A 12,180-nucleotide genomic window follows, 5' to 3' on the forward strand; every position below is an offset into this window, starting at 1 on the left:
TTTCCCTACGCTAAGGTGCAATAAATATAACTGTTCTGCTCAACAGCTTCTCAGTTTTGCCCAAAAGGTCCTTTTGGGCTGAGCAGGGAGTCCTGCTTGGAAAGCATCCTGGTGCTTGGGAGAGAAGGTGCTACCTCTGTCAATAATGTTCTGTTGGTGTGTTTCTTACCTCACAGTATGTTTTGCTATTCATGTTTAAGCAGATTTTGTATCTGAAATGAGAAGGTTATGAACAATCCTAAAGTCATGACAGAATAGGCTCTTTGTGGGGGAAATGTAGTTCACCTGATGTGGAGGAGTTAAATGGCAAAGCTCTGAGTGATCTGTGGGTGGGCTGGATGCACTGTGTATGAATAGCCTACACAGGCAACTGTCTGCCTCTCAGGGGAAAATGGAGGTTTTCACCCAATTCTGTGGAATTGGTGGAACTTAAACTAGAAAAGTTTTGTACAAAGAAAACCACTTCAGATTTCAAATAAATGGAGTTAGCATATGTTTGCTAAAACTGGGATATTCCTTGAATGTCTAATCAAATGTTCTTTAAGACCAACATTTTAATGCTCTGTGATTATTTCACAGGGTGCATTTGTATTTGTTAGGACACTTAAATGACTGACTCTCAGTCCTTCTTTGGTGGCTGTAAGGAAAAGTACCCAGAGTCCTTCCTGGGCTGGGCTGTTCAGGAACCCGCAGCAGGAGGAGGGCGAGGGGTCCCAGCTGCTGCTCTGCAGAGCCTTGTGTCAGGGAAGGAGGCAAACGCAGAGCTGGAGTCCTTCCTGTGGCGGGTGCCTGTTGTTCAAGAGGACGTTATGGATCTCTTTCCTTTATGCATTATAAAAGAGTCTGTTAAAGTTGGTTTAAAACAGTCGGACTTGGTACGTAACATAGCTAAAGCCTAGAAAACCGGGGCACTGAAATCGTGCTCTAGCTGGTTACTGTGGCACAAAATCACGTGTTGCTTACAGAATCTGAAATTATGCAAGGATTGGTTAAAGGTAGAGTTTTTGCCTTTAACTCTGCATTTCCTGGCTGTTGTCAGCTTAAAGCAAGCCCTAATGTTATTTTAATGTAGTTTGGTGTGTGGATTGCATCAAAGTAGGTTATATATTGATTGCTCAAACCTCAAAGCTCTGGAGGTAAATCTCTACTGAGAAGTGTCAGAACTTCAGTTAATACACGTATTGATAGGCACAAGATGTCACTATTGTGCTTACTGCAGAGATAACATTTGTGTTGAAATTTTAATGCCCATAATGTTTAGCCTTTCTAGACTATGGCAAGCTAATCAAAGAACCTTCTCTAGTACATAAATCACTGCACACTACTGAAAATTGTAGACAAGATAAATCAAGATTTTCGATCAATTCAGTCTTCAATCATTCTTTCCAGCAGCACAGAAAATATAGTCCATGTTGTACTTACAGTTTGATAGCAAAGAGATGTTTAACATCAAGGCTGGAGATTAACGGTGACAAGTTATATTGTGGAGAATGTGAAAGGGTGTTTAGACTGAAATATTAATTTCTAGATTGATGTAGAACTCCATAATTGAGGCCATAAATCAGTGCTAAGATCAACTGGATTATGCATGATCTAAGCTAATACTCTAGGTCAACATGTTCAAAAACTAGTCCACTGTTTCAAAATCTGGAAATTAATGTAGGAAGGTGAATCTGGTTTTGCACGATGTAGTATATTCTCAAACTTTGGTAGTATTCACCACAATGGAAGAAAAGGTTTTTTTCCTCTTCATTTTCACAGACTGTTTCTCTTCTTCTGAAGACTTATGAAGTGTTTTATTGTAAGATCTGTATCTAATCAATAAAGGAGGTGGTTTATTTGTAATGAACGCCTTATTGTATGGTTCAGTCTCTTCTGCTGTTTGTGAGTTATCTGCATATAGTTTTTGACCTTCAACATTTGTTTATTATATGGAAAGATTTATTTGAATACATTCCAGCCTATGGGCTGCATTTACCTTGAAATCAGAGGTTATCAGCATCTGCTGTTTATTCTGCATGATTGGTCACCAAGGGCACGTGTTTGGGTTTTTTTTTTTTATTTTTCAGTTTCTGTGCTGAAAACCACAGAAAGCTTTTAAGCCGGAGCTACTTCTGCCTGGGAATTTAGGTCCACAGTGGATAACGAAGTACAGAATAATAATTATATAGTTGAAGTCTTCTCCAGTATCAATAATGGAGGTGTGTCCGGGATAGACATTTTCAGTGATACATGGACAGGAAAAGTGTATTTATTTTTTTTAAATTGTTTTCACAAAGGTATTTCTCGTGCATTTGCCAGCGGAGGGCTGCATTGGTAAGCTGTCCCACATTTAGGGTCTAACTTGTCTCACAACAACTTTTTCTCTTAAAGTAAATGGGAAGTGTGTAGCTGGTCAAAACTACATTTCCCAAAATACAGTTCAACTAAAAAAAAAAAAAAGGAAAACATCTGTTGTGGCATGAGCTGCAAAGTGGCATGCTGGGAGTTGTAGTGTTGGCTGGCAAAGCAGCTTCATAAAAACCCGAGGGTGGCTATATATAGTGTTTTATCAAGTGTAATTGCTTTGGGTTCTCCCATGAAAGACTTTTGGCCGGGTAATCTCTATATGAAGTCAATGGGACAAAAAGTCATGCATTCAGAGATTCTGAGTGATTCATTTCCCTTCGTGTTACAGGTGGCTCTCCAAAACTGATGAAGCGAAATGGTTGACTGCCCTGGGTGGACAAGAGGGAAAATGCGTTGTGGTTTTGGCATGATACATTTTGGACTGATTAGAAAATACTCTGCTAATTAGGGGAATTCCAGGCATGTACAGGAAGCGTATTTCAATAACCCACGATTATGTTGGGTTTCATGTAAAGATATTTGTTTGGCTGCCAAAGTGTTTTATGGTGTGATGCCAACTGTAATATATTCAGAACACAAGCTAAAAAAAACCCTCCAAACTTTGATGCTTGATGAGTTCATAGGATGGGAACACAAAGACAAAGAACCTTGAAAACCTCAACATGAATAATTAAGGTAAATAGACAGATGGTTCTGTATTGTGATTAAAACATAAGGAACTTTTGGGCATTACATAGCTATCTAGAAATTCAAAACTTCTTAAAACAACAGCATGTACTGTAGTATCTCTATTATCTAACTATTATACGACACAATTTATTACGAGCTGACTTACTTGCCTCTCCTTTGTGGAAGGAGCACACTGCCACTCCAGCATTATTTCCAGCCTCAGAGAATTACTGGCATCCTTTGAAAATACATCGAAATAAAAGTCACTGGCGTGTTAAAGTTTTCAAGAGAATCCTTAATAATTTATAGAGGTGGGGCAAATAATATAACATATTATATTTTTGAGTATATTGTATGCACTTAGGAGTATATAGCAGAGTTTTGTAAGTACCATAATGTGTAAGTTCATTCTTGAAGCGGTAACTGGAGCTATGCCAGAGTGTCCAAAGCTCTTACAGAGGAGTGAGATTTTGACAAATGGTTGCAGGAAAGAAAAAGAACGGTGAAAAAATAAGAGGAGTAATACAATAAGTCGCATTGTTGCTGGATGCTGAACGAACAACATGTACAATAAGCAACGTGCCTGTGACTCCCAGCAACAGAGCTGGCGTTCCTTAAAACCACGGGTCGGAGCCCGAGTCCAGGCATCGCTATTTCAAGTCCTGGTTTTAAAGCACTTAAAAACACTTTGGGGCAAAAGCCCAGGCCTGGCTGTGATAGCTATCGCTGCCTGCCGAGAACCTTCCAGGTTGGGTGCACCTGGGTGAACGCAGCTTTTCTGAGTCGTGTGCCAGCTGCTGCTCCCGCCCCGCTCCGACGAGTGTGTGGGGAACCGTGGCAGCCTGGAAAACCCAAGAGCGAGGTGCAGAGAGGCAACAGGACTGTGGAAAATCGGTAAATTCCCCTGTACTTTGGTTTTGGAGGCTGGGACAGAGATGATTGCCAGGTCTGCATGTGTCAGGGCTTCTCCTGACCTTTCCCAGGGCTGTCTGAAATAGCCTCGGCCCCCGGATGGGAGCAATCCCCCGCACGAATCAGCCGGTGCGGCACTCCAGGCGTATGCCAGAAATAAAAGAGTGCAACAGCATCTGCACCCCCGCTCTCCCCCTGGGCCCGGCATAATGAGTGTGGCCGGGGAAGGAGGGTGTGGTGTCAGCCAGCTGCCGAATTAATTAATTGGGAGCTGGAAATACATGGATTGACTCAAGGGCTGCTTTGGGGTGTGCGCTGGGGGATGGATTTGACACTGACCAGAGCCAAGGAGCCACAGGCTGGGCTGATAGCAGCTGGTATGCCCTTCTGAGGTCACCTTCTGAGATACCGCTGAGGGCCTGGCTCCCAAAATAGTTTTAATAGGTTGCAAATTTTGGTCGTTTTTAATTGCTTTGTTTATAATCCAAATCTGCAGGGCCGTTTTGTTTTAATGAATCCATTGTCAGACTGCAGCTAAAACATTACTCTGATGTCCGTTTTCATTGCCCCTGCCTGGGTTATGGTGTAAAAATGTAAATAGCTATTTCCTTTCTCCAGTGAAGGAGCAGCAGGATCCGTGGAGAGCGGGACTGTACAATAAAAGCAATATTGGGACTAAAAGACAGAAGAGGAGGCTGCAGCGCCGTGTCTCCCTCCTGCCTCCGTCGTAAACTTTTTGCTTAGTCTTAGTGAAATCCTTTGAGCTCTGTATAGCTCCTTTTCCCCACGTGTGTAAAGGCTGATCTCTGGGATTACAAAGCACAGAGGTATAATAAGGCGTATTCTTCTCGTGTCAGGCCCTCCAAGAGAAGGTGCTATGGAAAATGAAAGAGATCATTTTTATTTTAGTGTGTCATTCAGCACCTTACATAGGAAAACTTCTGCTGCAGTTTTGCTCTCTGCAGAGGTTGAATCTCTGGCACGGGGATGAAACAAATTCCTAGATAGATGCATAATCGCGCCGAGATAGGGCTCACCGTAGCTAGAATGCACGTTTGTTGTTTTAACCTGGAGGGCTGTGCTGGTTCACCCACGCAGCCGAGGACTGGAGTGGGCTCTCGCACTGCATGAGCAGGGTCATTTGCATTGCAGCATCTTCAAAGACGGTGAGCCGAGGAGGATGGATAGGGAGATGTCATCTGCTCGTTCTGCTTCTGAGTACTAGGAATATTGTGTTTGCTCTCCCTTTTACATGTGTGGTTTCTGATCTGGTGTGCGTTGGAGGCGATGTATTAGACAGGAGCACTGACTCTGCTGGCCTGGACTGCAAGGACAAGTAGCACCCTCCGTCCCCTGGCTCTGCTCCTCCCTGAGGGACTAACAGAGGGGCAGGAGGAGAGACCCAGGCCTTCGGCTCTCCCACCTAAAGACAGGTGATTTACGTCAGGAAGCTCCTAGAAATGCTCCAAAACCAGTAAGTCACCAGTTCCTGCTGCCCACCTTTTTCCTCTTGTGGAGGTCACCCTCCTTGGATGAAGGCTGGGAAAGATGCCCATGTACCAGCTTCTGAGCAGCTGCTTCTATGGGTCGGGTGTTGCGTACCACTGATTTCAGCTGAAGCTGATGTGCCAGGTGTAAACAGTGGCACTCACTTGTCTATAGCCACTGTGGTCTGTCGATGGCAGAGGAGCCCCGTGGGCAGCTCGGACTGTGCCGGTGCCAGTGTCTGAGATTCATCATCTGTGCAGAAATCCCAAGTATAGAAAAAATCTCCCTTATCCAGGATAATGGGGTGGGGGGAGGATGAGAGAGGTGATGTGATAACCCAGATAAAGCCAGAAGACAGGCAATGCGAAGCCTTTATAAATTAGGGCATGAGAACAAATTTAGTACCTCTGCTTAGAAAAAAACCCACTCCTTTTTAGAGAACAAGAGCAGCACTGATCGGAATAGTGCAAATTGTGCCAAAGTTGACAAACACGGAAAATTACTCGATCCTTTTATTTGTTCCTGAACCTTGACAGTGTTTCAGTTTCTATGGAAATGCTCTCTTAGGGATGAAACCCTTCTCATCACGGGAAGGTCATCCAAGGCGGGCTTGGGAGGAGAAGAGACGAGGTGACTGATGGGGTTCCTGAGGCCAAATTCTTCCGTGAGCCACAAGAAGACTGTGGGTTGGCCCAAAGCTGGAGAGGACCTGGCAGTCAGGTCTGTGATCTGCCTGATGACAGAGCCCATTCTTGGGTGGGTGGAAGTGGGCGAGGGGTGCAGGCAGCTGTTGCCACTGTTCCAGCCATTGACTGTGAACATCTGGGGAGCTGCCAGGAGTGCGCGCTGCTGGGGCTCTTGAGTCTGAAATTGTAGCACTTAACTTCCTAGAACATCGTGTGTGTTTGTGTACCTGCAATAGCCATTTATAAATCATTTATAATCCTGGCATTGCTCCTCAGCCTGCAGATGAAAAGGGAATTTCAATCCAAGATGGGGTTTGCCACGATGTTGCAATAATTGTTCTTTTCTGTGCATCATTTCTATAAGGCCCTGTCAATCAAAAAGTTCAATGTCTTCATTATTCTGTAGGTGCATGTCATGCTTGAGGGGAACACTAGCAGGCTCAGTGTTGGGACTTGCCCCGAAACAGCAGTAGAGGTAGCTTCACCGAGAATCAACAGAAGCTTATCTGTACTGCAGGTCTTTTCTGGAACGTCAAAGTAACATCTTAAGTTCAGAAGTCCTTAATGAACACACCAGACCAAATTCTGCTTCAGAATATGCATGTGCGGCTCCTATTGAAGTAAATGGGCACTCTGCCTGCATCCGAGATAAGGATCTGGCTTGTAGCAAAGCTTAAAGAGGTATACACTGGGTTTTAACGGACTGTCGCCTACAATAGAATTTATTTTTAAGCTATTTTCAGTTATTTCTAGTGTCACAATCAGTAAACTTCCCTTGTTTTGCTGTTATATCTTCTGCATACCGGTTTAATAAGATATAGAAATGGAAATAAAGCAATCCAACCAGATAGTTTATTGTGGTTTCTTTAAGGCAATGTCAAGATATTTTACAAGCTTGCAAAATTACATTTATTACACTCCAATCATCTGACAGACCGTAAACACTCCTGAATATTTCTGTTGGAGGAATGGCAATTTTTTTTAAAACCTAGATAGGGAATATGAGTTTGTTTGAAGAATGAGTGAATTTGCCTCAACATCTTTTCATTTTCCTTTAATTTGGCCTGTTTGGCCTTTAAGAGCTGTGCCTCCGACATCTGTTTTTTCTTTCTGACACCATTCGGGCAAGTAATCAAGGAAAAGTCTGCCATTGCTTTGCGCTGCACTAAACGTGTGTGTGTGTTTGTGTGTGTTTGGAAATTACAAACCTTTTCCAAGGAGGAAAATGGTGAGATGTAAGAAAGAAATGATGAAACAGAATTAACAAGGTAACAAATAAAATAAATTCCAAAGGTAATAAGTCAAAATAATAGAAGTTAAGAAAAAAAACCACAACAACCACAAATATAAACGTTATAATAAGGAAATACATATAAAGAAGCGAGATTAAACTTAGCGGTGTGATCCCATTTCCTCTCACAAAACGTGAACACAGGACTTTTTGGGACACCATACCTGTGTTGGAAGCGTGATGTAGGAGTCCTGCGGCAGAAAGCGGAGCCCAGCCACTGGTCCTTGTGATGCTGCATCATGTCCGTGGGCCTTCCTTTAATGCTTTTAATTCAGAGGATGCTAATCCTTCTCCTACAGCAGAAGGTGGGTAATTCTGACCCAGGATCGATGTCCAGGGTTCCTGGGCACCACTGAAATGTGCCACTTATTTACTGTATGTGCAATTCATAGGCGAATGTACTATGCAAATATGCCAAATATGAACACGTACGCTAAATCCATGGAGAAAGCTGGAGCTAAAGCAGCCTTTTGTATACTTACATTTGGGAACAGCCTGTGACATGAACAAATAACAATGAGCTCTTTGCTAAAGGGGAACTCATAGTGGGGATGTCAAGACTTCTAGAAGTTTTTCTTAAATTCAGAGTTTAAGACTTCGGCGTAACTGTGCCTGGGTTTAATACCGCTGTCAGTCTGTGAGCGTGCCAAGTGTGGACTGGGTATGTCTTCAAGACTGACTTAGAATAAATTGTGGGTTTGTGCATGTAGAATGTACCAGTTCTATATGATTTTTCTCCAAGACTCATAATATTTGGTGTTTCTTTTTTTCACAATCTTATCAACATGAGACAGGCCAAAAAAAAAAAGAAAAAAAGAAAAAAGGGACAAAAAAGAGAGCAATCCCAACTCAAAAAGATGCACGCATTTATTATTTTTGAGCTCTTATAGTTTATAAGTGCATCATGCCTATTACATTGACTTGTTGGAAATACTGTTTCTCTCAGTAAGGTTATAAACCCTGCTCTACAGCAACAAGGCAATATATGTATAAAACCTCTGGGGTGGACCAGGACAGAGGCATTTCAGTTCTCGTTGTCTGGGTATGTTTGGGGAAGACAAGTGGACAGTATTCCAGAGAAGGCTGTGCCACTCACATGTAATTGGGTTCATGAGGAGCCAGTGATGAGAGAGTAGTTCTATCAACAGCAGAATTTATAAGGTCTAATTTCTTTTAATTTGGTATCTTGTACAGTGAACAGTCCCATCTCGCAGATCATACAAGCAGAACTGGAGCTTTTTCTTCACTGGGCCATTTGAAATATCTCCCTTCTTTTGGCTTCTCCACTAATATAATTGTGCTGTAGCCTTTCTCGCAGTGGGAGCAAAAGATTCATTCAAGTACCTTTCCTCAGTGTGATTGCCCACTTTCATGAAGGCCTTTATGAACTTTATATTTTGGAAGCTCTGCTCCTCTTTCAGGTAAGATTGAAATTTTCCAGCAGCTTTAGTGGTCATGAGGAACTGGATAAACATTGTTTCCTTAATACACCGAAGTACAGGAAAAGAAGAAAAACCCAAACCACAGCAGCACAGATTGTTATGAGTAGAAGACAATGTGAGAGAGAAAGCTTTCAAAAATGACAGAAAAGGGAAAGATGCTTCATATGCTGGGCTTACAGCTTGAAATTCTTTAAGGGGAACAAACGTATCTGCAAAAGTGCTGAGAAATAATATCGATGGATGCCCTAAAATAGCAGGTGAAAGGTATGCGTGTTGGAGCCTGCATACCACATCGTTTTAAAGAGTCTAAGCTTGCGCACCCAAATGAAAGGCACCCCAAATGATGTACTAGTTTGGTACGCCTTGCTGGGCAGTATCCATAGTATTGTTCATGGTGAAAAGGTGGTGTATCAAACACACTGTTATACTGAGGGCCCCCCATGCCTATTTTGTGATCAGATGGAAAGAGACTGGTGAGCTGTGATCGCAGCAGCTCTGAGAGATGGTAGGTCTGTGGTTTTCACTTAAGGAAGACAAATCTGCTTGCAAGCTTTTATGGAATTAATATTGACAGACATAAACACACTCAAGTTCTCAGAAATGTAATCGTAGCAAGTGAAAGTCTGTTTCAAAATATTTATAGCATAATTTAAATATGCTGAAAAGCAGGTAAGAGAAACACAGTACAAATAAAGGAAGGACCTGAGCAGAAAAGCTTTCCTCATAAAAATATAATAGGGATGATTTAGAAATGTGATTATCATTAATAAAATTCAGGGAAACGGAGTTCTACAATGAGCCTAATGCACAGCCAAAGCTTAAAAGGTGCCCAGGCTATTTAACAGATTAGAAAATGTGAGCAAAGAAAGATTTTTGCAAGGTGCTAGCATATTCCAGTAAAGACACAGAAAGGCAGAAAGGGCAAACATTGGAAAAAAATCCCTCGTCATCCAATCTCACTGGCTTGTCCCTGGCTCCGACGAATTTTTGAGAGCGATACGGGGTTTCGGTTACGGGAAGTTTTGTCCCACTGATTTTTTTGTTAATGTTTCAAATACAACCAGTGCAAGTTCTTGCAAGGACCCGGGGTCCTAAGCCAAGTACTGTTACCTGCTTGACGGCTTAATATTCCTGGGCCTGGGATTTCTGCCAGGAGAACATGTGAGTGAAGTGGGGATGAGGATATTTGTTATTCATCCGTGCAGAAAGTATTTCCATCAGAACTTCACAAACTGAAAGCAAAATTGAAAGAAAAGGAGCTATTAGGGAGATAGAAAGGGTAGATGAACTAGTCAAGAGGATTTTAAGAATTATTATGTTGAGTACAGCATTTTTCCCCCAGTTTCTCAAGGGCTGTGAGACCTGGATAGACTGGGAAAAATGCATAATTTTTTGTCTTTGTAACAAGCACTCCCTAAAGGTGGGATTCACCTCAGCCTGTCTGCTCCCAATCTTAGCTGGGTAAATTGCAGCTCTAGGGAGCACCATCCAGGAGCCACGCGAGTTGTTGCCCACTACCTTCTGCTGCTGTCTGCCACTTCCGAGCTTCATAAGCTTTCCTTCCAGGTTATCCCTGCCTCTGCTCTGCTGATGGGAGGCTCACCCAGGGAGACCCTGGAAGTTTTGGCAAGTATATAAAATAGCCGTGTGGGGAGGCAGGGATGATGCTTCAACATAGGGTAAAGGAATTATCAAAGAAGGATGGTTTTGGCTCCAAGAATATATACCAGCCCTAGTTTCCTCAGTTCGGAGGTTAAAAGCAGCAGGACAAAATACAAGTGTTCACCCAGACTTTTTAAATAGATCTGGAGTGGGGAGCAAGACTGGTTTCCTATCTACTGTGTTTTTTCCTGCTGTCTTATTCTGGTTAATTGGGTAACTTGTTTTTTTGAAAGCACTTTGATTCACCATGTGAACACTGGAAGTATAATAAAATCAGGCTGTTTAAGAGTGTGTCTGGAAATGGTGATAAACAGTCCGTTCTCTGCTCTGCGGTTCGTTACATCTATGGATCATGGTGAGTTCCCATCCACTGCTGGAGGCCAGCTGAATACAGTGGTGTTATGGAGATGTTGATTACTCATTTTTTTCTTGGGGCATTCACAAAGTTTATTAAACTAAAGTCATTGTGCAATGGCCAATCAATAAGTAGAGAAATACAGTCACATGCCAGAAAGGACCGGTCTTTCTCCTTGCATCAGCTTCAGGCGCCCTCCCAGTACAGGCAGCCTGAAGTGGGAAAGCAAAGAGAGTGAATCTGTGATCAGAGGAGTTTTGCTGTGCTCAGGACATCAAACAAAGCAACATTTGCTGATAAATTTGTAAGAAGAATGAGAGGTGGAGACCTGTGCCTGGAATTTCACTTGCGTTGAATTGTTATCCTGTGTAAGTGGTGGGAGGAGGGATGGAGTGATGCAGGTAAAGGGCGATGAGATTGTTTTGGATCACGGCTGCGTTTGGGCAGGGCGATGTGTACTAGGATCTGCCCTCGGTACTAAATAGCTGAGGGATGCAGTGCCAGCGAAACTGGAAATAATAGCTGTTAATGGAGCTAAAAGTGTAAAAAAGATATGGACAAGGCATTTTGATGGTGTGTGTCTCTTCAACTCTGCTTCTGATTTACCAGTTTGGGTTTAACCCTTCAGAAATCAGACCTTGGTGGAACATGGGGGTTGTTCTTTACCCTAATATTATCAAATAAAAAATTATGTGAGTTTATTTGGAAAAAAACCAAAACAAAACAAGGAAGGGACAAACATCAAGGCATTGTACAAGGAATAGCATTAAAGTGGCTGGCCTGTGCCCAGGGTCCATCACCCCCCCAGAGCTGCAGGGCTGGCAAGGGCTGGGCCATATGCTTTTCACCAGGCTGCAAGGACCAGTGTGGGGGAGCGGGGAGAAGAGTCTCCCTGGGCAGAATGGGTGCAACGCCTCTTCGGCGAGCGTGTAAAAGTAGCGTAAGCCTATGAGGATTCACTTTGGTAACATGTAGCCAAATCTCAGGGGAAGTTGTTGGGTGCTGCATGTCTAACACTGTCAGGGCCCTTTAAAAATCCCAGCCTTCGTGTCTAAATTAACAAACAATTCATTCGCATTTTGCTATTTAAAGGAAAAGTGCAGAGTGGACTTGGTTATTTGATACTAATTATTTAGCAGGTATAAAAGCGTATTCAAGTCCCTAATCTCCTTTCTGAGCAGGCAGGCATGCTCATGTTCAAATAGTTGCATAACTTGCCCATCTCCAGTTGACAAACCCTTCTAACTTTGTTTTCAGATCTAATGCAACCCCACCCCCGGACAAGCTGTGTGCATAGCTGGCCCGTAGTCGATCTTGCTGTTAACC

The sequence above is a fragment of the Pygoscelis adeliae genome, unplaced genomic scaffold (assembly GCF_000699105.1).
Source record: "Pygoscelis adeliae isolate BGI_AS28 unplaced genomic scaffold, ASM69910v1 Scaffold123, whole genome shotgun sequence".
In the NCBI taxonomy this organism is placed as follows: domain Eukaryota; kingdom Metazoa; phylum Chordata; class Aves; order Sphenisciformes; family Spheniscidae; genus Pygoscelis; species Pygoscelis adeliae.